The sequence below is a fragment of the Malaclemys terrapin genome, chromosome 3 (assembly GCF_027887155.1).
Source record: "Malaclemys terrapin pileata isolate rMalTer1 chromosome 3, rMalTer1.hap1, whole genome shotgun sequence".
Lineage (NCBI taxonomy): Eukaryota > Metazoa > Chordata > Testudines > Emydidae > Malaclemys > Malaclemys terrapin.
The window spans coordinates 94,738,520-94,761,689 of NC_071507.1; positions in this window are offsets into that span (position 1 = coordinate 94,738,520).

A 23,170-nucleotide genomic window follows, 5' to 3' on the forward strand; every position below is an offset into this window, starting at 1 on the left:
AGCCAACTCTACTTATTACTTCAGGTTAAAGAATTGTTCTTTTCCAGGGGTTTCTATATAGGCATCTGTCACTGTTCCTTTGAAGATCGCTTACTCAAGGCTAATACATACATTATATTGGTCACAATCCTCCCCTAAAAGTTGTGATTAGAGCTATGGAGAAAATATTTTGCAGACTCTTTTTGAAATTTTGCATTTCTCAGTGTTCAAAATGGATCCATTTTCCATATTTTGTGACATTTTCCATATTTTAATCCTCATTTTTATCAAGATCGTTTTACATTTTTTTTACCAAAACAGCATGTTCTTATTAAAATGAACTTTGTAAAATATTCAGTTAAAATCACAGAAAATATTGAAATAAATATAAAATTACCATAACGTTGAAAAGTTTTGGCAACAGGTTTCATTTTTGACCGAAAAAATTTGACCCACTTTAGTTTTGATCTTTCTTTCATTTTTGATCATTTAAGTCTGAATTCAGGTAAAATTGTCATAGAGCTAAAATGAAAGCCCATTTGTCAAAGACAATGGGATTAGACAGATGATAGACATAGAATAAGAACTGCACTTTAAAATCTTCAGAAATTCATGGAACTATCACAGAAGTGCTCAATACAGCATGTCACATTCCAGATCAAAAAGATGCATAACTAAAAAGTGTATTTAATTAAAAGCACAATATTTCCTTATAAGACACCACGAATCTCATGATTTCCTGGTACCAAGCGCTATACCTGGTAATGCTTGCAGGATCAGAAGAAAGTAGGTCACAATTTCAGTTCTCTTCACATTGATAACCCTTCATAAAGCGTATCTTTGAAAATTACTTAAACCCAGCAAATGAGGGTGTCTGTTTAAAGTTTAACATAACAAGAGGCACCACCCCAAAAGTCTGTCCTAAGCATGTCTTTCGGGGGCCTGCATATAGCTCATTGCAGGATTGAGATGCAAAACATTAAGGACTGTGAACCTAAATGTGAGAAAATCAAAAAACAGTGTTACAAACCTCTGCCAATTTATGCACAGAATATGCCAGAGAGCTAGCCAATGTAGAGGCAGCTCGGGAAAGTGAAGGGCCAAATTCTTCCCGGGTGCATCACCAGTGTACTCAGTAGTGTCACATGAGAGATGAATGAATTTCTCAGAGAGTTTGCTGCACTGCTGTTGTGAGACCATTACGAAGAACCAGTCCCCCTCAGATTGTAACATTAACATTATTCAACTGTTTTGAAGTTAGAACCATTTCTTCCAAGTGATGAGCGTTGGCTCTCTGAGTGAAATGAAAGCAGCACTTTCATTTCACATTACACTTTAGATGGCGTCAACTTCGAATTCAGAGTAAAAATAGGACTTTTGCTTAAGATTAAATTGAATGAATAGAAAAAGGAGAATAAAATTCCCTCCAGTAAGTGTAATTGGATATAGTTAGATATTTAGTTAAGCAAAGGAAGACTTGATAATGGAAGATGTCATCTAGTTTGCTTAGCTTTATTGTGTACTTTATAAAATCTTAAATTCTATTGTCAGTTTAGGGCTTTATATAATTTTAATAAAACTTTTTGTGTTTTAATCCCTGATCCCCATCATCTTATTCCCACCATGCTGCTGATATGGCAGATTTAAACACTTTCAAGAGCCTTTCATGAGCTTTCAAGTTAAGACTCTCTGAATCAGCAGACTTGACCTCTGAGAAGGTCCTCTTAGTCAATGGCCACCGGGGACCAAGTACAAAAGAGTCAGACTACTTTTAAAAAAAGAGTTTACTAAACCTTCCTACGCTCCTGGTTTCTTATTCCTCTATAATCTGAGGATGAAACAAAACTAAAAGATACATCTGGGTAGTTTGCTGTCCATCCCAGCGCAGGAAGAGTTAATGAAATATCCTTTGGTTTGGTATTGCTAAGTCTGAAGTAGATGTAGATCTCTTGATAAAGTTACTTTCTTTAGTTTATTATTTGTTTGCTCCTTTGTTTATCTGTCCTGGAGCTCTCCTTCTCTAGACCAACTATTATTATTTATATTGTGGGAACACTTAGAGGACCCAAAGTTCTTACTACTGTATATACATGTAGTAAGAGATAGCCCCTGCCCCAAGGAGCTTAGGATACTAAAGGTGAGAGGGGAAACAGAGGACCAGAGATTTTTCCAAATCTCTGCAAACCAGAGATCATTGGCAGAACAAGGACTAGAACCAATGCCATCCACCAGACCATACTGCCTTAATTCTATTTACTGTACAATCTTGGCCTGCAGGTTGAATTCTGAGGACTAACATTGAATTTCTATAAAAAGGACATGTGGGAGTTGCAGAACAGATGTTGCATTTCACTGTTCCAAGTTAACACATACAAAATTAAAAATATATATGATAGGTGAGAAATTTGAATATAGAAGTTTTATTTTGTTAGAAGATACTGGGTTTATCAACATTAATAAAAGTTTCACTGGTGTATTTATGTCAATGGAGTTACACCAATGCAAAGCCCTAATATAGACATGATGTATTGGCACAAAGTGGGGCTTAACCAGGATAGCATAATTTGTCATGTCCTAGTCTAGACAGGGTCATTGTCCACTGGCATGTCCTGCAATCCCTTATTCACAAAGATAAATTGCTGATTCAAGTTGCTCCATTGACCAAGTTGCCACAATAAGTAAAAACAATTAACATGGATTAGTGCTTGCATGATCAAGGAAAAGATTAGAAAAAAAGGACTATTAAACTGATTACTGAACACTTGCTGAATTAAACTGCTCCATTGTAAGTCCCCATTTGCACTGGTACAGCACCCCTACATTAGGGGTTTGCACTAGTGTAAGTGCCTCTGGGTAGTTACACCAGTGAGAATTTTCATGATGTAGACAAGTCCTGCAGCTGCACAGCCATTTATGCCTGTGCAAAGTGAGTATGCAGCGCTACCATTCTGATCTGATAACATTTCACACCCACTTTGCATTGGGGTAAATGACCACACAAAGTACAGGGCAACTGAGACTCAGACCCCTTATTGGTAATTTCAGCAGAGACCAAGGATGAACTGGGCATGCAGAGCCTGATTCTTGGCTCTGGCTGGGGAGTCTTCTGAGCAATGTGTGGAGGAGGATAAAAATAAAGATTTAAAGCATCTTTGCACTTCCTTGCTCCTGGCCATTCTGCACCGTACTGATACCCCTGGGTGAGTTAGAGCAGCATGAAGGCTCCTCTAACTTACAGCAGCTGCAAATGGCCCCCAAAGGCCATTATAACAATCAAGATCACAATACACATGAATGTATAAAAGGTACTTAAAAAAGCAAACAAATTGTTTGTTCCTCAAATTGAGAATTCCTCAATTCTGCAAATGCTAACTCATGTTAGTGGTGTTCTTTACTTCTGGTTGCACTGAAACCAATGGGACCGCTTGAATCAGGAAGGACTCCTGGCATGAGCCCTGGCTTGCAGAATCAGGCTCATAGACAATATGGCCTTGAGGCATGGTTGCCCTGCACCCTGTGGTGTCCTTTACACTACTGTAAACTGGGTGTAAAAACCTACCAAATCAGAACTGTTTTGCACCAGCATTGCACTCACTTTGCACAGGTGTCAATGATGATTACACAGAGTGCAGAAAGCACATCTGTTAGTCTTAAAGGTGCCACAGGACTCTCTGTTGCTTTTTACAGATCCAGACTAACACGGCTACCCCTTTGATACTTGACAGAGTGCAGAGTCACAGTGAATCAGGCCTAATCTTAATAATCATGGCAATTGGGGGGATCACAATAAAGATGCCAATACCCTGATGTACATGCAAAGCAAATGTCCTCCTGAGCTGGAGAAAAGGCAGGCACGGGGAGAGAAAAAAAGTCTTTATTAAATAAAACAAGAGCCAGGAACTTCTACTTTACATCAGAGATTTAACAAAAAAGATTATCATTTGGCTTCCATGTTGGGCTGAATTCCAGCACAGTGCTTCTGTGTCATTGATAATTATTCATTTCCAAAACTCATTTGAGAAAGATAGCAGAGCCTCAAGATAAGAACATTTTGCTGAATTTAAATGTTTGCCTGGTTATATTAACAAAAGGATTGGAGTATTTTTATTTAAAAAAAAACGCAAATTTCTGGGAATGATGCCTTGGTTTTGTCTGTGTATTTTTATTATTGTTTCGTTTTAAATATTATTATTAGAGTTAATAGAGAGATTCTCCTTTTAGTTTCAGTTTTTATCCTGTCTTAATAAGAATTAAAAGTTATTGCTGAGTATAATATCCCAGGTATCATCAGGCTAGATTCAAAATTAGGGAGTCTTTCTCTTAATCTTAAACCCTCAATTTCGCAATGACCTCCTCCCACATTTCTGGATTACTCTAAAATTTGGGGGTAGCTTAATCTATTGAAGTGCTTGTCTATGATAACGTTGCCTTATTATTGATTGCAGACTCACTCTCACTGATACATACTCACCCATCCTGAAAAAAGAAACATGTTGTTTCAGACTATACTTACAGATGTTCAAATGTAGGGACTGCAGGTGAGAATGCATCATCTGATCCCCTCTGTCACAGGAGTGTACAGGGAGAGAGAGATTCTCAGGCAGCTAAGACCAAAGTCATGCAGGTCTTTAAAGGCCACTAGCCACCATGCCCTGACTCTTACCCAGAAGTGAATGGCTAACTAGTGTTGTCTTCTGTGCACTGGTGCACACTCACTGAAAATAGCACCACTGAAGAAAATGCCTGCTGGCTAGCTAGGACTTTAGGATAGATAGTTTGTTGAAATTAAAAATAATTAAATAAATGATATACTTTCTACATTAGCTGTAGCTTTCAAGGGATTTCTGTCTAAGTTGGGGTCTATAGCTTACACTTGGTGGGCCATAGTCTAAGCTGGTGTAAATCTGAGTAACTACATGGTTTGCCCCAGAATCTAATCTAATGTGCGTGTAGGCAATTTCTGTTATATTACTAAGATATATGGGCCTGACTCTCCTCTCACTTATACCGGTGCAAATTTGGAGTAACCCCACTTAAGGCAATGGAGTTACACTGATGTCTGTGAGAGAAGAATTAGGTGCTAAATCAGTGCCTATTGAGAAGATCTAGATGCCCAGGCTTTTTTCCCTCTTTGGGTTTAGAACATAGTGAATCTGTATTACATATTCAAGCATTGGGCAGTCATGCCAAGTTTAACCCATCATAGTGTTACTCACACACCGGATTTGTGAGTGAATCAAAATGTATTTAAATATGATGTTTTGTATGATGATCCTGTTGATTTAATGCCTTTGCTGGGCAAAATACCAGTTACTGAGATTAATTGATGATGCTGAAGAATGGAGAATGATATTGAAAGTGACAGGCTTTTTCAGGCAGAAGAGGAATGCAAGGGAGCATGTGTAATATTCTATGTAATATTCCAGGGCAGTATCTCTTTGAATAATTCAGCAAAGAACTGTCATCAGAGCTGCAAACGATCATAATGAGACTATCCTTGTAATGATTCTTATAGGACTGGTATTCTCTAAAAGGTCATTTTTACAAAATATTGAACAGCTAATAATAATGTATGGTGATTTAGGAAATCTGTTTTTACATCTTATGAATTCTGATTGATATTGGGAAGTTGTTCTTATGAAATTGCTGTATTTTTGAACTCCTCGATGTGTATGTGAATTCTGCCCTGGCTGTCCTGGTCTGAGTCACGTCCTCCTAGACCAGATACACTGGAGGATGGTTAGAACTCAAGGGCTGTCTATGCAAGTGAAAATACCTTGGAACAATGGGTGAGTTCAATCTAGGAAAAAACAGTTTTATCCTCCCCATCTGCAGGGGGTCGGGGGGAGGGTGGAAAATCCCTAAATACAGGACAAAGAAACCAGGTGACCAAGCAGGACTCTACAAAAAAGACTAGGAGACACTCAGGAAGTTTGGGGAGGAGGAAGAAAGGGCATGGACTGGCCAAGGAGAGGGGAAGAAACATGACCAAGGTAGAGAAAACTCCATGTTTCAGAACACAAGCAATGCACTGGAGCCAGAAGGACTCTAGATGGGCCCAAAAGACTATGTATGGTGAGGAAACAGAGACAGGGAAATGTGTGTAGGGTTTATTATTTTTGTATAGATCTGTGTGATCTTGAGTGATTAAGTAAAGAACAATGATGTGTTAGACTTCTGTGCAAAGTGCCTGTGTGTTATATGCTATGCCTTCCACGTGACCCCTTGAAGTGGGAAACAAGAAGGCTCACACCTTCGGGAGGAGTTCTGGGTAGAGTGGCCACTCTCACATCCCCAGAACACCAGACATTCTGGCATTTCCAGGAATGGCATGGGTCCACTCCCGACTGCATGACCTCGCCCCCAGTGGCATGATATTGCACACACTGTGCATGCCAGGTCATACCACACAGAGGATGCCAATTTGAAAAGTGCCTTGCCCTACCTCCGCTAGTGTGACCTCACACAGATGCGCATGCTAGGTCACGCCAGTGGTGGCAGAGTGATACACTCTTCAAAATGGTGTACCCCCATCCTTGATGTGGGACAAAATCGTGTCCAGTTTTTGGACAGGGAACAAACCATTTAAAAATGGACTGTCCAGCTTAAAACTTGATGAATGGCCTGCCTAATTCTGGGACAGGGTGCGTTTAAGCTAGTGAGGTATCTTGGAGGTCAGTGCTGGTCCTAAGGCAGGTGGGCTGAGGAGCTCCATTTCAGAGTTGGTGCCCAGGAACTGTGGTAGAGAGGCCAAGGGAGGAAACAGAGCTGCAGCCTGCTGAGATCCAGGGTTGCTTAGAGCACATGGGGGATTCAGGGTTTGAATCCCCACATAGCTATCCAGTGAGTTGCCGGCAAGGGAAGACTGACCAACTCTGTGACATAGCTGTATCATTGTCTACAATTTTCTAGAGTCTGATTCAATATACGCACATGGCCAAGATTTTTTAAAGTGACTAGTGATTTTGGATGCCTCAGATTTTGGGGACCTAGCTTGGGACACCTAAGAGGGTGTCTCAGGTATTTTCAGAAAGTGCTGAGTATCCACTACTGAAAATCGGACCCCTTTAAGCTGTCTCAGGTCAGGCCCCCAAAACTGAAGAAACGGTCTTTAATCATTAGTCACTTCTGGAAAAGCTTGGCCATCGTGCATGTTAAATCATAAGCGTCACATAGTTTTTTCACGACCAGTAAAGCTTGAGCTGCTATATCTTCCTAGATGATATAATGATTCTAGAGTCTGTCTGATGGTATATGATGCTCTTTGTAAGCCTACAGATAGTTGGATGGTTCTTTCCCTTCCATGGAAAACTCTAAACAGCTCTAGCCTTGTGGAGCAAATTCACACAGTAGTAATTACCTGGCTGGCCACATTGAAAAATTCTCAGGAAAGGAAAAACTTGCATCTGCTTGTACACTATGACTTGCTATCAGTCAGATTTAAAATCTATGAATTTATGTCAAGTGTAATGCATATATAAACTTTGCCTATTCAGTGTGGCAGTCTGTCTCCCTCTAGTGATGAACCTGCTACAGCTTTGGCTAAGAGAGCAGGTTCTTTCCGTTCAGGCAGTAGAGATTCAGGTACTAAAATCCAGAAGTCCCAGGTTCAATCCCCACTGCTGATAACCCACCCAGTGGTATCACATTAAATATGTAACACTAATAATCAATGTAAGTGGTGACTCAGAGCTGACTGTTGTCAAAAGATGAGACTAGCTGCTGTACTTCGAACATCCCTCTCAGAATCTGGGGATTGTTCAGCAAAGGATTAACCATCCTCCCCTAAATAGAAGGCTGGGGAAGAGAAACAGGCTGCCAGGAGTGTGGGTTTTTTCTCTCTCTTCCCTCACAATACCAGCTCCCTAGGGTGGCTGTAGGAGTAAAGGCAGCAAGACAGTTGCCGTGCAGAGGGATCTGTAGGATCGACTACTGCTCAGGAGCACTTCCAGGAATTGCTCGCCTTTTATTGCCCATTTCATTCATGTTAAGGGTGGAACCGCTTGTATAAATACATGTATGATGCCCCATTGCCTGCAACTGCCTTAGATTCATATCTTTGCTGGTTTGCTGTCACTGTCACTAGCAACAATTGATCCCTTTGCTTCAGCTCTCCAGCCAGTTCCCACCTGTGGCTAATAAATGCTGTACCTTTTACAGCACATTTATAAACAGCAGCATGACCTTGTCTGGCAGGGTGCATACATGTTGATTCCCCTCCCTGGCTTACTGCGGGCCTTATCCTGCAAGGTATTAAGTAATACAAGCAAGATGAGGGGGCTCAGCACCTCCCAGAAGGCACTCATCAGCTTGCAGGATCAGGCCCTGTGTGATTTGGACACTTCTAGAAAGGGGAATTGGGTAGGTTGTTGTAATCAACATTTTTGTGCTGCTGCTTTTTTTTTTTTTTTTTTTTTGAACAGATGCACACTATTGTGCACAGATATTGGGTATTATCATATTATTGGTATTATCATATGTGCATTTTCTTTCTAGCGGTGTGAGTCTGTCTCTTTCTGTCTACACTTGACAGCTTCAGGTCCTCTGCAGGTGAATTTACATGACAGCATATTCTCGATACTCAGCAAGTAATAATTGACAGGATGATGCTCTGCTGATGATGAATGGCTCACCTCCAATATTCCTATAAAACCAACTGAGAGCTACAATAAACAAACACTTTGTGTCAGGAAAATGTGTTTATATGGTAATACAGTATTACATAGTATAGGTATTATTACTGGTATTGTTCAGCGTTTCTCTCCTTTGTGTATCTTCAAGTCAGGCCAATCTTATTTCATTTAGAGGATGTATTATGTCTTGTAATATGTATAATCCAAAAAGGACTATTAGCCATTGAAAAAATAACCACCTGTCACTCTATAGATTTGTGCAGCCCAATGAGTGTTTGTTTAATGCATGCAGCAGCAGCTCAGACTGATTTACATAGTGATGTGTAATAGCCTGTGTGACGAACTGGGCCTGTTCTCACTGTGGTCTGTGAATGCTGACAGGGAAGTGTGGCTGAATAGTCTGCATTGGGGAATGGGAGACAGCCCGAGGGCGCATACCTAAGTGTGTAACACGAGAACCCAGGGAGGGGTTGAAGGCCAGGTGACTCCTTAGCCCGGGAAACTGAACAAAGGCTGTGGGAGGGGTCGCTGAAGCCAGAGTGTGGGAAGCAGGCTGGAGAGATGGCTGGGGGGGCAGAGATGGCTCTGACCTCCCAAGGGGGGCTGGGACCCCAAGATGGACCAAACTGAGGGGGTCCCTGTTGTCTGTGCCTGCAAGACCTGTCTTGGACTGTATTCCTGTCATCCAAATAAACCTTCTGCTTTACTGGCTGGCTGAGAGTCATGGTGAATCGCAGGAAGCCGGGGGTGCAGGGCCCCGAGTCCCCCAATACTCCGTGACAGCCTGATTACCAGATTATCCGGGGTTCAATTTCCATTTCAAATGTGCATGCCTGAGAGGCTGCTGGCCTGAGAAGGCTGAAGATACGGAGCAGCAACTAAGAACAATGCCAAGTGTGAGCACCAAAGAGCAGGACTAATATTATATAGGGTGATCAGAAGGTTGGAATTTGTGAAGATGAGATGGAGCTGAGCTAAAGTCAATTTATGCTTAATATCAGCAACCGTCTCCTGAGGGGTCACTTGCACTGTACGATACTCCCTCTTGAGAAGGAGTGGAAGCCACATTGCTTGTGTGATTTAACACTAGTCTGGGCAAAGTGCTAAAGAATTGTAAGGCTAGAGGCAATCCGTTTCTGATAAAGGGGGTCTGGACTAGATAGGCCATAATGATTGTTTTCAGTCTTTAGTACCACAGTTGAATTAAATTATGCGTTTTAGGCACAGTATCTCTGAACTGAAGGGTATGGGCCAAGTTGTGGTACTTAATTACTGGCCTTTGGTGGGGTCAATGTCAAGCCACACTGTGACAAGTTGTAAAGGCATTTGACATTGAAGGCCTGGTTCATCTGGATGGGGTTAATAAAGGAAATGGAAAGCTGGTGCAAAGCAGGCTACCAGAGGGGAAGGCAGTGTCCACTCTGCTCTCAAGATCGGCTGAAATTGGCAAGGCCTCAGCTGGTGGTTACCCAGCAGAATGAGTTATTTTTTCCTGCTTTTGAATTTTGGTTTTGGAAATAAAGCAGCTATGAGGAAAGGGATGCGAAGAGACCTGTAATTAGAACTCTGAGTTTTCCTTCCCTTGCTAGTGACTCTGGACTGGCGTACACACCATGCTGGGGGAGCTCTGGTAGGAATTCTGGCTCCCTCCCACAGCACCTTGGCATACCAGGGGTGGTATTCATGTTGCACGTTCCTTTGGGTTGGCGCAGTATGTGCTCTCCGCTGTAGCTGGCTAGTACTCTGTGTGTTAGCCAGGAGCCTATTCCAATCTTTTTGAGACAATTTGAGCTACTCGTGGCACATGTGCATGGCGACTGCCACTGTCTCTACCCTTGTACAGACCACACAAGGGGCTGGAGGGAAGACTGTTGGGGTCCTCCCACCCGGCACTCTCTAAACATAGGGGACATGCTAGAAACAGGAGGAGGGAGCATTCTGGGTGTCACTGCCACCCACTGGGCTAGGTTGCCATCACTTAGAGGAAATCCTTGGGTTGCTCAATTACAGTAGGGACCATTTTGGCCTATGGAGCATCCCAGAGTTGGGAGGACACAAAGGTGGATTAAGTCCTCTCTTCTACAGAGCTGTGAGTTCTGTCGTTTGCCTCCTAGAGCTTCTGTCAGTATAATGACTTCTCCTGTTGCATTCTTTAATTGGTACAGTCTGATTTAATAGTAATACACCGCATGTTACAATCTTTAAAGCACTGCAAAAACATTATCTAGCTAATCTTCACAGCCACTTTGTATTTCAATTTTGCAAATGGGGAAATGGAGGCAAACAATTGCAAATCAGTTCAGAGCCAGGATTATAACTCAGGCATTTCTGGCTCCTGTTTCTGTGTTCTGCTTATTACATCACCATATTCCCTTTATTTTCATATCTCCTTTCTTCAGACTGAAACAATATTTCATAAAGAGATGTAAAGATCTAAGTATTTTTGGGCCTTTATGAAGTCTGAATCAGGTCTATACGGGGGTTCCCATTGTAAATTAAAATGACTTCTCTTAGCTACAAAATTCCCCTCAATGCCCTGTAAAGCTAGCCAAATGTTTCAGTCCTCTTGAAGACTGAAAAGTTGCACCAAATTATGTGACTCGTCCATTTTGGATTTATAACAAGAGAATAAAAGGTAGGATAATGTGCAAGAAGTGAGATGATCTCCTACTTTGAAACCTCATGTCTTCCAAATGACTTATTGGCCTTGCCTCAAACATTCCAGAGAAGTTTCACCCCGGTATAATCTGTGAAATTTTGGGTGAATTGGCTTAGTCTGGAGAAAGTTAGTTTAGAGAGGACAAATATGAGGGTTATGATGGAAACCTTAGTTAAACCCTAATTATGGACAGACTAGTGTGATACCTGAATGGCTAATAAAGAATTCTAATTAGAATGTTTAAACTCTCCATACTGATAAAAAAATTCCTATTAGAATGCTTAAAATCTCCATACCTTCTGGAATAAGCGTCTATATTAAAATAATAAGAAGTGGTTGATTCTCCTCTCATCTTCACTAGTACAACTCCATTGACTTCAGTGGTGCTATTTTTGACGTACACTGGCATAAGTATGGAGAGACTCAGGCCCATGTTTTTGCTTTCCTATTGATCCCTAATTATTGTTCAGATTACAGTAGGAAAAAGAATGTATTGTAGGGTTTGAAGAGCTGTGTCTAAACTCTGGTGTTTGTCTGAAGCGCACTGTGTACAGCTCAACAATGTCAAACATCTCTGATTTGATTTGGGTAGGACCAGATGTCAACAAATTGGAATTTAATGTTGTTGAAACAGATGACAATGCAGGAAGCATAAAAGGGATTCATTGCCAATTAGAATTAGAGGGAAACATTCAGATATGGATGCACAATTTTTATACACTATAATTTAGATCCATTAAAAATGTTCAGAAAGTCATTGATTCATATTTTTATTCCTTCCCAAGGAAGAAGCTATGATTAGGATCTTAGGATGTATAAAAGAAAAACAACAAAAACTCAGGCCACTCAATGAACACCATATGACATTCAATGGTGCCTGACTTCCTTAGCTCCTCTTTAACAATACTAGCACCAGTGTTTGTGATAGGGCCAGAGTTGAAAAGAAATTCAACAGGACTCCCACATTAAGCCAAAAAACAAATGCTTCCCATGTCTTTAGGTTTATTTACAATAGCATGAAGTGAATAAGGCAAAAGAGGCTCTGAGTCTTTGTTTGACTCATAAAATGAGTTTCCTTTGGTTATGCTCACACCAGCAAATATGCAAATAATAGAATTTTACTGGTACAAATGATTGCATAACAGATTTCAAAGTCACAAATGCAAATATTCATAGAAACTGGATTTTAAATTTGCCCATACAATCTTTCACATCAGGAGGGCTTGCAAACTCATCTGGTGAGAGAACCGAATGATACAATTGTCTGCCCAATCAGGGTAAGTCTGCGTTGCAATGTTAAGCAATGTGTACTTGAGCCCACAGACATGGTGTTTGTAAGTCTGTGTTTGAGCATCCACCCTGAATATTGACCTTGAGTTTAGAATTTCTGGACCCAATTCTTATACCTGTGCTTATGCATCTACACTGCACTACACAGACCTGAGTGAAAATGTGAGGGCCCAGGAAACTCTCCCTTTTCTCTCGCAGCCAATTTCACCAAAAAGGCCCACATCCTAAGTCAATCAGTTCACCCTCCCTTGCCACAACAGGTTCCAAAGTAATGTATTCTAGTTGCATTCTACACACATTTAAGCAGGTGCATAAGTCTTTGCAGAATTTGGGCCTTAAAGAGGAACTGATGGGCTTTGGCTACAAGAGAAGATACTGTGGTGTTCGGGACTAGTGCCCCATTTGACCTCACCTTTTTCTCTCCCCATCCCTCCCATCTTTTCAAGTGAATCCAAAATTCACCCTCTTTGATTCTCTTTGCAAACTGGTGCTACTGAGTCCAGCCTGCCCATCACTGAAATGTTGGGTTACTTACATGTCTGGCTTAATCCTGTCCCACTTTCATACTCACCTGAATTAATATTTCCAGATCCTGTCTGGAAGGTTGTTACATAATCTAGGGTACATTAAGGATGGGCAAACTCTTTCAGATAAAACAAGAACCAACATGAACTGTAGCCCAAAACTCAAACTGAACTGTCCTGGAGTCTGATCTTGCAAGGTTTCCATCCCAAAGTAATTCTGATAAAGTTTCTGAACAACCTTTCCCCAGCCGGTAATTAACAGGATATGACATATTACTTCTAAGAGATTTCAACAGAACGAATATGAAATACATCTTTAACAAAAAAGCTACACTTTAAAAGAGATTTTCGCTGGTTGACCCTTTTTCTTCACCTGACTGAGAAAATACTTTTGTGAGTTATGCTTATATATTGTGCTGTCCTCTTGAGCCTTTTCTCATCTTCCAATTCTGAGTAGCCCTAATTAACAGGTTACAAAGCAATTCATTCTTTTAATAAAGATCTTTCTTAGCGTTGTCAAGAGATCATGTGGCTAACGTCTGTGCTTGGAGATCCTGATGAGTTTACAATCGGTGAAAGACAAGTCACATTAAAACGTTGGTACAAATCTCACTTTTTTTCCTTAGAGTATATGTTTAGCAGTAGATGGTATCTCTCTATATCACCCTGTTGCATTCTATTTTGATAGCTAGAAATACCACTCTGGGTTGCAATTGACCTTAAAAGTTAATTATGCTAGGATAAGTACCCAGTAAATATCTACTCTTGCTGAAGTGAGTGAAAATTGAGCTCTCCTTTCAGGTGTATGTGATAAATTCAGTGTTTCTGGGATTAAAGCCATTGAAATGGAAGCTCTTGCTCTCTCTCATAAGATCTATCCACACTCTCAGTGTAAACTTGAACCTAGGGCCTGCAGAACTTGTTCAGAAGTTGGGCTCTTCATGCAAAAGAAACTAGCAATCCTAATTATCCATACTCTTACCTCCCTGTTCCTCATTTAGTTATTAATTAATTTGTGTAAAACACTAACTGGAGCATCTATCCATATACCTTAGGCACCCCTGGCATTACTCAAAAGTGTAACTGAATGGATACCCAAACAGTGCTGACATGCAGAACCACTAACCTCTGATCTGTGAGTCTTTATTTCTGATGCATATAATTTCAAACAATAAAAGTGGGGTGAGCACCAAACTTGTGTGAAACAAAGAATTTTGGGACTAAAAAGAGTGACATCTCACAAAATGAGGGCCATCTGTGAGGAAAGGCCAGATAGTGCCCTGCTATCAGGGGAAGGGAAAAGTTTGTTGTTAAAGAAGGAAGACAATGTTTGTTTGTTTACAATTATCAGATGGGTAGCTAGCACCATTATAACGGGCATACTAAAAATGCCTATCCATATATTGCACTATTCTTACCTTTTGAGTCCAGCAGAAGGGGAAAATGCTATACTGATATTATAGATCTTCTGGCCAGACAGTTTGACAAAGATGAATTTATAAATGTCTGAGAGCAAATAGCAGCCTCCTTCCTCATCCAGCAGTATCACCACTATTTCTAGAAATACCCCATTCCACATAGAAGATACTTCTGGGCCTAGGCCTTTCTTCTGATCCAGATACTTGCACTTAAAATCATATTACTTCCCCCCGTCCCAGTTTGACTTTTATGAGTTTGATTAGTAGCATCTCTGGCTCAACTCTCCTTAGACTCTTCAGTACCGAAGTCAAACTGCGCCTCATCCTTTCCTTCCTTTTCTTCTGGCCTATTGATAACGTGCTCAGAAGTTGCACTAAAAACTGACACCTCAGAGATTTGCCCCTGGAAGGCCACCATCCTCTTTATTCCTGTATCTGTGTCTATTGTGGTACCTGTGATGTACTTCCTCTATTTCACATTCATCACTGCTGTAGAAATTCATTGTTTACCTTTGCCAGCACGTAATATCATCACAAATTCTACTTATGCCCATTTTCTTCCTTCTGTGTCACTCCACATACTTACAATGCAACAGATAGAGGCTGTGTCATGGTACAGAGCCCATCTCTTGTCCTTAGTTTTATTTCTCTTTTATGTTTAGAGTCCTTCTGGTTTTAGGATGTTTTTCCTTTTCTATCCCGATTTAGCTTTGCTCTCCCTTTCTGTTTTATTTTCATCCTTAGGCTCCAACAGACTGTTCACCCCAGTTTTGCTTCGTGCACAAAACTTTTACATAGTTCTACAGGGCAGAACACTGGATGCTTAGTGAGTATCTGGAAGTAAATACCATAGCACTTCAACATCACTCCTACAGTTTAGAACTAACAAGGTGGCTAATTCTCTCTTGTATCCAGAGAGGAGCTCCAACACCAGAATAGTGACATTAATCATGTTACAATGCTGCCGCAATTGCTATATTAAAGTTTGGAAAGATCTTGAAAGAAGTCAGATCAGACAAATAATCTCACTTAAGCCCTTTACTATTTTAACATTGAGAATGTTGCTCAATGTAATTATCTCTATGAAATTATCTTCTGTCTTTAATTCCTTAAAAGACAGCAAAAGGTTGGCATAGAAAGCTCTCTGGCTTCTATTTATGAAAAAAAACAAACCTGTCTATGCACACTAGACAACATTTTTTTTTACCTGCAGTATTATGTATTAGATTTAATAGAGCATATTGTTCAACTGTAATACATCTAATTTTTTTTCCAGACTCAGTAGTCTTGCTCTTTGTCTCCTTAAGGAATCTTTTCCACATTAAGAACACATTGTTGAAATAATAATTTGGAGGGTAGTAATCCCTTCAATCCAATGACAATGGAGACTCTATAACAGCATTTCCTCTGTATATACATTTTGTTCTGATATCTCTGGTGTTAATATTGGCTTTAAGATCTGGCTATATTGGGTGACATTAGTCTTTGGGGGCTCCGGAATTAACACCTCTCCATGTTTTTTGATCTTCATTGTCATCTTGTTGTCACATTGTAATGGCATTCTCTGATTTTAACTCTTGAGGGAGCCAGGTAACTTTTATGCATAGGTTTACTCACCTAACAAAAGCTGATTCTAGTTCAACTAAAGCTAATGGGAGTTTTGTCACTGATTGTCAGTGGGAGCAGGAGCAGGTTTTATGGCTGCTGCTAATAAGGACAATCTACCATGAGGGCAGAAAGGGATGATAAAAACTACACACCTCTTCGATTTGAAATCAAATATCTAGATTTTTCCAAATAATTTTTTTCCGGTAGCAATTGTGCTGCTGGAATGATCAGACCATATTCTCATCAGATTCTTCAAAATAAACTGGATTCACCATTCTTGGCTTTTGTGCATCAGTCTGCACTTAAATGTAGTTTGTATTTTTTGTTTAAATAGAAATGATAATAATGTATCTGCCTGATAGCTTCCTATATCACCTCAAAGGTCTTTAGGTGCCTAACTCCCAATTAAACCAATGAGAATTAGGGGCCTAATTACCATTGAGGATCTGAGACCAAGTGCCTGTATTCCTTGTGCACTTGGGAATTTGGGTTGCAATATGTGGGTGTTACAAACTGATGCTAATAAAAATATTTTTTGAAAATAATCAAAACTTTAAAAATTGGGTGTAAAGTGTGCTCCAAATTGATGGTCATTTTCAAAACACATGCATAGGGTTATGTGTAATATGATAATCATATTAGAACTGGCCAGAGCAGAGCTGTCAGACAAAGATTGCCCAATGTGAAGTGAATGACAACTGATCAACCACTTGGCCACTGATCCATTTGTGTCTGGTTATATGAACACAACTCCCTCCCGTTTCTTTGAGAACACAATCCTTGCCCAATGTGCCTACTTTTAATCATGAATGCCTGTCTACCCAGACAGTATGTGCTAACCAGGGAAGACACATTTTATGAGTGTGTCCTGGTATTCTATATAAAAACAATTACACACAAAAATTCTATGTTAAAAGAAAATGTATTTTGGTTGCAAAGTCAAGCACTAAAAAATTAGAAAATTCCAGACTTATCGGGGCTGAACTAAGGTGGCACAGACAACCTGTAGCCCATGGGCCACATGCGGTCTGTCAGGGTAATCTGCTGGTGGGCCGCAAGACAGTGTTTACATTGACCATCCTCAGGCATGGCTGCCCACAGCTCCCAGTGGCTGTGGTTCACCGTTCCTGGCTAATGGGAGCTGAGGGAAGTGGCGCAGGTTTGTTGCCCACCACTGAACTAGAGTGAATGGCAGGGGAAGACACCCATGTGTCTCCTTCCTTTCACTGTTCTACAATTCATTATTGTTACCAGGTCATCCTAGTGTTCTAAGGCCCATCATGCTTTTCTTAGACCGAAAGAAAGCCTTATGATGGATCCAAGGCATTAGTGGCAGGAATTGGTAGGACTAATTCTATGCATGAGCCAATAAGGTAGGTGGTGCAGCATGGTTTGTGCTTAGCAAATTCCTTTTCATACCTATCCTGAGATTTGGAAACACAGTATGTGAAGCTCACTAAGCCAATTTCTATCTGTCTTTTTGTGCCATGTTCATCACCATGGTATCTGAGCATCTCTTCAGTTATTAGGCCCTTTTTATGTTTCACTTATATAAAATATGAAGAAAATGTGGGTTATCTTATATTTTTCAAGCTTTAATCCTCCAACAGGATGCAAAAATTGGCTGACTGCCTATTGCCCATCATCTTAGTCAGCAATGAGAACTAACTAATAATGGTACTTCAGCCATCACACTTTTATGCAGTAAAGATAATCAGTTATCAGAACCCTCGCAGAAGTGCATTTTATCTGCCCAAGATAAAGGAAGCTTTAATCTTCAATTACTATTTCCTGTGCTTATTGACTTCATATTCACTCTGCAGAGTACACTATGTTACCACAGCCACAGAATTAGGGCCAAGTCAGTTGGAAGGTGAACCTCCCCTTTACTTCCCACTTAAAATGTATTTAAAAGGTTTTGTAGTGGTGTATGATTCCATTCATTCAGATGTTTTGGATTATTTTGATTATTTTAACTGCTAATTGATACATTTAGCTTAGACACACACAGTCACTTCTTCATAGTAGTGTTGGTTGTTATTATTATTTATGCAGAGATAATAGGTATGCTATTGCTGCCTGTGATCTCAAGCTTCAGCCTTTTGTAAGTGATTTCATTGTAGTTTCAAGTTCTGGAGACCAAATTAATCTCTGAAACTCCACTGTTGTCAATGGAGTTACACCAGAAATGACTTTTGTCTTGAGTGTAATAAATTCGCGTTTGGACAGTGCAAACAAAGAATTGGGTAGACTTTTGTTCCATCTTAACAAAAAAACTTTTCTCTCCTCAGAAGGTGATCTGATTCTCCTCTGCCAACAGAATGAAGTAGGTATAAAACATTAGCAAATCAGGATTGCTCACTTTGTACTGGTGCAAGGCTGTGGAGAATTAGGCCCTTTATTGCTTTTTGATGCTTTTTGATGCATCAATATAGTACCACAAATGCTGTCAAGGCTGATTTCCTACTCTGGCACTTTGAGTGCAGAAGGTGGGGGCCTGCAAGGATTCTAAAAATTAATGCTGGCTTGTATTAAACTTCCACTCCAGGCTTGTATTAAACTTCCAAGGTTACAGCTTCTCTCTGACCTTGGATGGGTAGATGCTGCCACCACCCAAGAGCATAAAAAAACAACAACCCTAGAACCCAGGAAGGTGCACTTGGAAATTCCTTCCTGTGGGGTACTCTCAAGCCCTTTCACTCCCACTCTGGGGAAGAGCTGAGAAAGAAACAAAGAAAATCAGCTGTTGCCACCAGCTAATTAAACAACATGTGCACAAACCTCTTAGGACACAAAAATCCAATCCTGTTATTAAAAAAGGTAAATTTTATTAAAACCAAAAAGGAAGAAAATACATTTGGAACTTAGGCTTTTTGCTAGATTTAAAAAAAAAAAACAATTACAAGAATTAAGCATAAAGATAGCTCTCTTGAGGTCCAGCTTAAAGATTACAAGCAAAAAAGCACCTGGGGTTAGCACAGAGGAGTCCACAAGCCATAAAGAAATAAAAGAAATAAACCTAATCCTGTCTTCCTAGACATTTCCTGATCGACTTACATATCTGGCGTTTCACATGAGTAGTTTCTAGGTATGATTTGATGATTTTTCATACCTGGTGCAAGCTTTTACAGCATAGTTCCAGCCCTATCTCTCCTCTCCAGGAGAACAATCACAGACAGACAAAAGGGGAGTCTTGTTTCAATTTTAAAAAGTTCTAGCCTTTCCATTGGCTCTTTTGGTCAGGTGCCCACTCCCTTCCTTTTATCTATGCATGCAGTCAGACTTAAAGCAAGTAGAGAACAGCTACTAACAGGGATTTTATAGCTAGCTGGCTGGCTGGGTGTCCATAAAAGGGAGCTTCCCTCCCGCCCCCCTTCATTTATCACAAGCGCAAAGCCATGTGTCTGAGAGGGTTCAAGCAAAGATTATCAACTCTGCAGTTTTAATACCCTAGCACAAAAACCAAGTCCTCTCCCACCTCCATACCTCTGAACCCCAAATGCAATTCTAGACTGAAGAATACAGAACCAACATAATTCTTAATAATGTCTTCCAGATACATTAATCCAAAGATGGACATAAAACATCAATCTTTCTCCCTGTGGACTGGATTGGCACCTTGCAATCCAGTTTGAATATGTGGCAGCAAGCACAGGAACTGAATTGTAACCTGTAAGTCACAATTTTGTCATTTGTTCCACCTAGCTCCATGAGGAGCTGGAACTAAGGGTGCTGCTGCACCCCCAGACTTGAAGTGGTGTCTCTCATATACAGGGTTTACAGTGTGGCTCAGTGGCTCTCAGCATGCCCACTGTACAAAGTGTTCCAGCACCCTGATGAGGGCAGTAAACTCCATCCCCTTTCCTGGTGCATGTTACTTCCCCCTCCACACTGGCTCAGCTGCACAGTCTATAGGGAAGAGCCCAGTCTCCTTCCACTCCCTGCCCCTGCCTGCTCGCTGCCGGTTCACCTGTATAGAAGGGGACATAGCAATCTGCTTGTGGCTACTCCTCCCCACTCCAGAGCCCTCACAGGGTTTGGCAACATGAGTAGCCCATGCAGGGCAATAAAGGGGCTTCTTATGCCTGCACAGTTCAGCAGCCAGACTCATGACTGAACCTGAGATATTTGCATAGCACCTAGTATATACTGGAGGCGTCTGTAACATAAATAATGTCCTGAGGTTGAGAACCACTGCAGAGGTGACTCTGGTAGATGTGTCCCAGTGGCCATGGAGATCCCTCAACACACATAGTTTTAATTGGTGGCAGCCCCTTTTCATTCTACAGGGGGCAGGACAATCCTCATCCCATAATAGAACAATTAGAATTCCATGAGCAGGGTTTTGCAGCGTTCCTCATCCCCTGCCAATTAGCTTTCTTTCTTTCTTTCTTTCTTTCTTTCTTTCTTTCTTTCTTTCTTTCTTTCTTTCTTTCTTTCTTTCTTTCTTTCTTTCTTTCTTTCTTTCTTTTTCTTTTTAGAGTGAGCAAGAGAGAGCGAGCGAGAGAGCACTAGGTATAATAGGCCAATTCGATAGGAATGAACACGTGTGTGGGAAAGAAACAGAAAAACCTCCAAATAGTGCTTCTACCTAAAATCATTCACTGAATTTTAAATTAAAAAAATACCACCGTTGTAAGACCAAATTGATCTGTAATTAAGCCAGAGCTTGGGCATTTTCAAAAGAAACTTTTACTAAATGAAGGTGTTTCCTTTGCATCACAAATTGCTATAAAGAGAAATAATATTTCAGCTAATTCATTTAGCCTGAAGTACAAAAACCTTGTTCCAAATAGCAATAGTGATCCCAATAATGCAATGATAATTCTGCTTCTGTCTCCTTTCTCTGGGCATACAAACAACTTTGGTATCAGGGATGAGTAAAATAAACACTTGAGCAAATTAAATTGCTGCTTGCTGATTCTTTCAGATTGATATCAAAATGCTTGCCTCCTTTTCCTGCACTACTCTGGTGATCTATGGGATGGTGCAATTCTAGTTCCTGACAACTCTACCTGTGGCAATAAAGCCACTGTGGATGGGGATAAAGAGCTTGAAATGCCTCTCTTTGTTCAAAGCACTTTGCATCTTACAGGGACAAGCCCTCCTTATGTCTAAACCTTTGACTCCTAGAAGCCAGGAGAAGATGAGTGGATCACTCCAACTGCCCTGTTCTGTATACTCCTCCTGAAGCTCTGCTGTGGGTCACTGTTGGAAAAAGGATACTGAGCTAGATAGACTATTGGTCTGACCCAGTATGGACATTCTTATGTTTCTTGACACACAAATTTACAAGGCCACCAGCACAGGGACTCAAGGAGCTGCAGTGGGGAGTTTGCGATAAAGTTTGAAGACTCTCACCCATCCCCCCTCCTCTGAATCTATCACTGACCTCCTCTCATCTAACACCACCAGAAACTCCTCCTGTACATTCTTCCAACTTGGGTTGTTTCTTGCCTCTTTAGTCTTGCTTTTTACAGTGGTACCAGACTAAAAGTTTAGGGCCTTATTCTTCTCTCATTTACATCTAGGCTTGGCAGAATTTGTTTTTGTTTTTTTAATAATTTTGACAGATAATATCAATGTTTATATTTAAGCATTTTTTAAATTTTTATCTACTTAAATTTTCAGTTGCAGGAAATTATTGGCAGCCAGACAATGGGGGAAGCAGACAATAATTATTTAATGACAGTAGACACTGAGGCCTTGTCTACACTACGAGAGTAGTTCGATTTTACTTAAATCGAATTTTTGGAATCGATATTGCAAAGTCGAACGTGTGTGTCCACACTAAGGACAGTAATTCGACTTTGTGAGTCCACACTAACGGGGAAAGCGTCGACATTGGAAGTGGTGCACTGTGGTCAGCTATCCCACAGTTCCCGGAGTCCCCGCTGCCCATTGGAATTCTGGGTGGAGCCGCAAATGCCTTCTGGGTAAAAAAAATGTGTCCAGGGTGCTTTTGGGTAACTGTCGTCATCCGTCCATCACTCCCGCCCTCCCTCCCTGAAAGCGCCGGCGGGAAATCAGTTCGCGCACTTTTCTAGTCAGTGACAGCGCGGACGCCACAGCACTGCGAGCATGGAGCCTGCTGCAACCATCACTGCAGTTGTGGCCGCTCTCAACGCCTCGCAACTTATCATACACCTTTCCCTGAGGCAGATGCAGAAAAGTCAGGCGAGGAGGCTACGTCAACACGGTGATGGCCTGAAGTCTGAGAGTAGCACAGACCTCTCAGAAAGCAGGGGACCCAGCGCCGAGAACATCACGGTGGCAATGGGTCATGTTGATGCCGTGGAAAGGAGATTCTGGGCACGGGAAACAAGCACTGAGTGGTGGGACCGCATAGTGCTGCAGGTCTGGGATGAATCCCAGTGGCTGCGAAACTTTCGCATGCGGAAGGGAACTTTCCTGGAACTTTGTGAGTTGCTGTCCCCTGCCCTGAAGCGCAATGACACCCGGATGCGAGCAGCCCTGACTGTCCAGAAGCGAGTGGCCATAGCCCTGTGGAAGCTTGCAACGCCAGACAGCTACCGGTCAGTCGCGAACCAGTTTGGGGTGGGCAAATCTACCGTGGGGGTTGTTGTGATGCAAGTAGCCAAGGCAATCGTTGATGTACTGCTGCCAAAGGTAGTGACCCTGGGAAACGTGGAGGCCATCATAGATGGCTTCGCAGCGATGGGATTCCCAAACTGCGGTGGGGCCATAGATGGAACTCACATCCCTATCCTGGCACCGGAACACCAGGCCAGCCAGTACATTAACAGAAAGGGATACTTTTCCATGGTGCTGCAAGCACTGGTGGACCACAGGGGACGTTTTACCAACATCTACGTGGGATGGCCGGGCAAGGTTCATGACGCTCGTGTTTTCAGGAACTCTGGTCTGTTTAGACGGCTGCAGCAAGGTATTTACTTCCCGGACCACAAAATAACTCTTGGGGATGTGGAGATGCCTATAGTCATCCTCGGGGACCCAGCCTACCCGCTAATGCCCTGGCTCATGAAGCCCTATACTGGCGCCCTGGACACTGAAAAAGAACTCTTCAACTACCGGCTG